We start from the raw sequence: 5,960 nt of genomic DNA on the forward strand, positions 1-5,960 counted from the left end.
AGCCTGAATTAGTCGAGTTGAGGGAGAACTTGACTTTCCATGTGACGCCAGTGAGAATCGACGACCCTAGTATGAAGAAGTTGCGAGGAAAGAAAGTTTCCTTGGTTAAGGTAGCTTGGAAGCGAGCAGGAGTTGAAGAGCATACTTGGGAATTGGAGACCGAGATGCGAAAGGATTATCCCGAGCTATTCTCAGGTAATTCAAATTTTGAGGACAAAATTTCTTATTTGGTGGGGAGAATGTAAGAACCAACCTTAATTAATCATTTAATTAAGTAATTAATATTGCCCAAAATAGGTTCCAAAAGATTGGAGTGAGAATTTGAGGATTTAAATACAATTTTTAGACTTAGTAGGTTTTTCTGAGTCAGAAAATGTATTTTCTGTGAAAAACCGTGAAAAACAGCGAACCGGCAGTTGAACCGGTTAAACCGGTTCAAGTCTGCCCGGAGTTGCTTAAGAAAAAGCGAAAATAGTCAAAAACCTTAGAAAAATATTAGAAATAAAAAACCGGGCATTAATTTTAAAGGTTTGGCCCAAAGTTGGGCCAAATAGGATAAAAATGCTAACGGGTTGGACCGGGCCCAAGTTGTGCCCAAGCCCAACATATAAAAGGGTTCATTAAGTGAACCCATCATCCACAACACACTCACTAACATACCCATTCAGCTGAGAAAGAGAAGAGGGAGAAGAGTAAAGAAACACCATTCACACACCTCTTCTTTTTGCGATATCTCGAGCTACGGTGCTCCAATTCGCGTGCCGTCAGCGGTTACGCGAAGCTCTTGCCAAGCCCATCATTTCTATCTAAGCATTATGGTAATTTTCTCGAGTTTCCCTGCCCAGTTTTCGTGCTCTTGTGTATTTCGAGTTTTAGGGTTTGGTTTTGAGTGAAATCTTGTGTTTTGGGTGTTTAGGTAAATTCTAGCACTTCATTGCTTGTGGTTTTGGCTACCAAAATCGTTGGGTAAGGTAAGAGCTCTTGAAACCCTTGTGAGATTATGTTTATTTTGAGCCCTAGGTTGATTTGTGATGGTTTATGTATATATAGTTTGAATATTGTGTGTTTGGAGGTTGTTGGTGCTTGTTGGAGTTACATTGGAAGCTTGGATTGTGTTGGAAAGCTTGTTGGTGATTATTGTGTGCTCATTTTGGGTTTTGGTGCATATAGAGAATCAGCCAAGGTATGGTTTTGTTTTTCTCTATGTAGTATATAATATTCATGGACACTTAGGCTAGTGACCTATAGGATAGGTTTGGATTTAAATGGTTGCTGAGTTGTTGAAAGATGATATGTGATGATTTATGATGAATTGATGATTGTTGAGTTTGATTATGATGATTGATAATGATATGATGAGGATAAATGATTTGTGAAGTTGAGAAGTAGATTATGTTGATATATGTGATATTGATGTTGATGATTTGATAATGTAATTGGAAAGATGTTAATGAGGATTGATTATAATGTGATATATTGATGTTGAGGTTGAGGATGATGAAAGGTGAAGGAAAATGCGGTAAGATTCGTGTAATATGACGTAAAGGGTTGATTTTGATGAGAAATAGAGTTTGGAATGGTTTGGTATGGTTTTGGTTGTGTTTTACAAGAAATTGTGGAAATTGTGAATTTTGGTAAAAAGGAAATTTTGGTGAAATTTGTCTGATTATAAATTTTGCCTCGATTTTCAAAATTGATTGAAAGTTATTTAGAATTAAAGTTCATTAAAAACTCTTCGAATCAATATAAAGTTTGTAAAATTTGGAATTTTGTAGAGGAAGTTATGAAAATTCAAAGATTGGTGTAAAAATCTGAAATTCTGCAAAGTTGTAGAATTTTTTGATTTCTGGTATGTGCGCACGTACAGACCTGTGCGTACGCACACGCAGAGGCAGGCAGTCTGTTCACAGCGTTAGCACAGCTTGTGCGCGCACATCCCCAATGAGGAGTTGTAACCTGTGCATACGCACAGTCCTGTGCGCACGCACACGTTGGGAAGGCCAGTCTGTTGAGGGCGCTAGCACAGGTTGTGTGAGCGAACAGACATTATGAATTTTGGTACCTATGCATACGCACACCTCTATGCGTGCGCACACTTTTAAAAACTTCTCCTGGGCATGCGCGCGCACACCCCTGTGCGTACGCACATGCCCTGTTTCTCAATTCTAAACTTTATTTTCAACTATTTCACCTTCCCAACAAGATTGTAAGCTTCTATAACACCATTTTAATACTCTTGGGCTTAATTTTAAGTCTGAGAACATGGAAAATAACCTAAGGGTTTTAGTGGATGATTATTATGAAAAAATTAGAAAATGGAGGCTTAGGTTTCGGATGTACTGAGGATGTGTTTGATGGTATGTGAGGAATGACTAGTATATGAAATGAGAACTGATGAACTGTTGATTTCAGAACTGAAATGTTGATTGGACAGTGGTTGAGATGAGTCGAGGACTCGAATGTGCAATGATGATTCATTGATATGTTGAAAATGTTTTCTGAAAAACCACTGAACTACTGTTTTGAATTGAGTTTATGAGACGCTATGCGCCCGGCAGGGACGGCGGTTGGATCTCGCTTGTCGAAGTAGCGGCGGCGGCGGCGTAAGGACGGTGGTTAAATCCCGCTTGCGTTGAGATGTGAGGTCTGAGGCAAGAGTATCCCGCTCGCATCCCTTCGGATCAATAGATCGTGCAGGCGCAAAATCCTGGACAGTGATCCGAGCACTATATCTCGGAGGTTCCCATTGATGATTCTGAAGGGCGACATCTCCATGGAGATGTGTCGGGTTGGCAGTTGAACCAACATTGGGATATCACAGCCAGTAGGACAGGCATTCATCATGTGCATTTTCTATCTGTTTGTTTGCTTTGCCGACTTGAAATTGTATGCCTAATTGAATAACATGCCTACTTGCTTACTTGAACTACTTGTATTATATGCTTCTACTTGTGAATTACTTGCATTGTATATAATTGTGATTTCTACTGGGATTGAGGAGGTTTGGAAGGCGGTGGCGATGGGATCACATAGAGGATAGGTTGGAGGAGGCTGTGGGACAGCGGTGTTTGGTTAGAATAGAAATTTCCTAAGACAGAGTATCCTGTTTATTTATGGTAAGAGATATATATATATGCTTTATGGTTTTAGTATGTCTTAAGATGAGATCTTGTGATAGATATGGAGCTTAGGATTGCCTTTGGCATCCTAGGGTCTTATATCCTACATCACTGGGCACTGTTACCATACTGAGAACCTCCGGTTCTCATACCATATTTCTGTTGTATTTTTCAGATGCAGGTCGCAACCTACCTCGGTGAGTTGCTTGGATGGTGATAGAAGCGGAGGATCATGATACCTTTTGGAGTTTTTGTTTATTTTGTTTATACATCTCTCACTTTTGTATTTTGTTTGCCTAGAGGCTTGTATTTGAGAGAACAAAACTTGTATAAGCTATTTTTACTGTCTGGTTTCACGTATGGTCTGTATATGGCTAGCCGGCTTTAACTCCGCGAGCCATGGCTAGATTCTTATGATATTATACTATGATATTTTGTTATATTTATTTCTTGTGCTTTAAGTTAGTAGCTTTGCTAGTACGTTTTGTACTTTTCAAATCCTGTTTTTGAGCTATATTCTTCAACGGGCTTCTAGATTATATTAATCCTTTCTATATATTATATGTATGAACTTAGAACTGTCGCAACCTTTGATTAACCTTGGCTTTACAACGCGAGGTAAAGCTTAGGCTAATTAGGGTGTTACATAACACGATAAATTCTTTGCCTATTACCTTAACATTAATGATTTTTCTAAAGACTCTTATACTGTATATCTCATAAATTTTCTTCCTGTAGGTGGTCAATACACAGTGTATGATTCTCAACGATAGAAAATGTTGCCGGTTTTAGGTTGAAATATACTGTGTGCCGACGGATATTGTAGTAAGCCAAATTTTTTATTCCCATAGTAATTTACTGGTTCTGATAAATAATTCGGTTCATTTGTGATTTAACTGAGGTTCATTTTGCAGATATTTATGTTGGGTACCCATGGCGAGAATTACATTGATCCACGTACTAACAAGGCCTACCGGATGGATATCGATCACTATGCGCACTACCGCCGTTTTCTTGACAAAAGAAAACTGGCATTGCATCCATTTGTAAGTTGTGATTTCTAAAACTTCTTTGATAATTCTGTTGTTTGCTATTGTTTGGACTGAAATATTCTATCATTTTTCCAAACTTCAGCTGTTTGTGCCGATTTGCAATGAAGGAGACTGGTGGTTGTGGATTAGTCCAGAAGAAGGCTTTCTTTATGCTTGACCATGTCAACAAGAAGAAAGATGAAATGCCTGACTCGAGAATTAAACTGAACAAATTTGTTGTAAGTTATTTAAATCATACATATTATTTTTTAAATTATTCAAACTTGAGTAGACTTCGGTTCATTGGAGTAGTTGATTTACATTCACTTCATCCTTAAGTGTTCAATTGAGTTCATTTGCATGCAGAAATGTTTCCTTTGCTGATTGAATGTTTATCGCATTTTATTCAAACATGAACATAGTTTGATTCATTGTAGTTGGTGATTTACATTTACTTTATCCTTATTTTTTTGTATGCTTTTAGGGATTAATAGTCTCCCAGATGAGGGTTTACACTGGGGCAGAACCCTTGATGGAGGACGGAGAGGGATTAGAAGCAAAGTATATTAGGCTCAATGGTCAACGAACAAAGTGAAAATCTTTCTCTGCTATAGTGCTCTTTTTAATGTGTTTTATTTTGTATACTATTAATCATATTTTACTTATTTCTTGCTTAGCTATATTGCGGGATATATGTCATGAAATGGCTCAAAACAATTGATCCCTGAAAGATCAAAAAAGGAAGAGGTATCAATATAAAAACTGGACACAAGTAAGTACTTTCTAAATTAATGAAATTTGTTTCACTTCTTATTTTGGTTAGGGTTCATTTCTTATGTAACTAATTCATTTCAATTGAATTGCAGGAAGAAATTGATGCCTTCAGGTGTGAATATGGTGCAAACATTCTCTTTGAGAAAATGAACAAAATCAGAGAACAAGTGATTTGGGAATCTGAAGTCATAAGACTCTCGAAGCCATCTGCTGCCCTCTCCAATCCTTTTTGTAAATTTACATCTGGGGATATAGATAGTAAATTGGATATGCTTTGTTTGACTGGTTGTAATTAACACTATTTTGTTTAATTTGTTTAAAAAAGAAAACACTGCCTCTTTAATGTATATATGTGAATATTAATGTAAATTTTATTGGAAATCTAATGTTAATGGAAAATATAATGTTATTGTATATATCTGTTGGAACTGTTTGGTTGCTATTTCTTTCTAGGTTCAAAGTGAATGGATTTAGGGTACTTATCAAACATTAAGAGCCCCCAAAAAACAAATGAACTAAAATTAATACACTGGATGAACCGAAAAAGTGCATAATATTAAAATTTGACGGCAAAATGGACGGTGGAGATGGTCACTATTAAGCTTGTCAATTTTTCAAAATTCTAATAAAATCGACAGTATTTCTGTCTATAATATGAGTTTGAGAATTTTACATTGTTACTAAAATCGACAACGTTGTCGTCGATATTATTATATAAAATCGACGCCATTTCTGTCGATATTTGATTCAATATAATCGACAATATTTTCGTCTATAATATGATTAATAAAATCGACACAGTTGCCCTCGATTTAATTATTTAGATACTGACAAATTCTTTGTCTATATTTTATTTTTTGTCTATTTTAATTTTATAAAGTGACAGCTTTACCGTTGATTTTAATAGTTATATGTTTTAATTATTTTTTCTATTTAAAAAATAGTAAACAATTAATGCAAATAAACTTTTAAATATAGAAATAAAATTTATACAGAATATTAGATAACAAGACAAATAAACTTTTAAATATAAAAG

The sequence above is a fragment of the Arachis ipaensis genome, chromosome B03 (genome assembly GCF_000816755.2).
Source record: "Arachis ipaensis cultivar K30076 chromosome B03, Araip1.1, whole genome shotgun sequence".
NCBI classification, from domain to species: domain Eukaryota; kingdom Viridiplantae; phylum Streptophyta; class Magnoliopsida; order Fabales; family Fabaceae; genus Arachis; species Arachis ipaensis.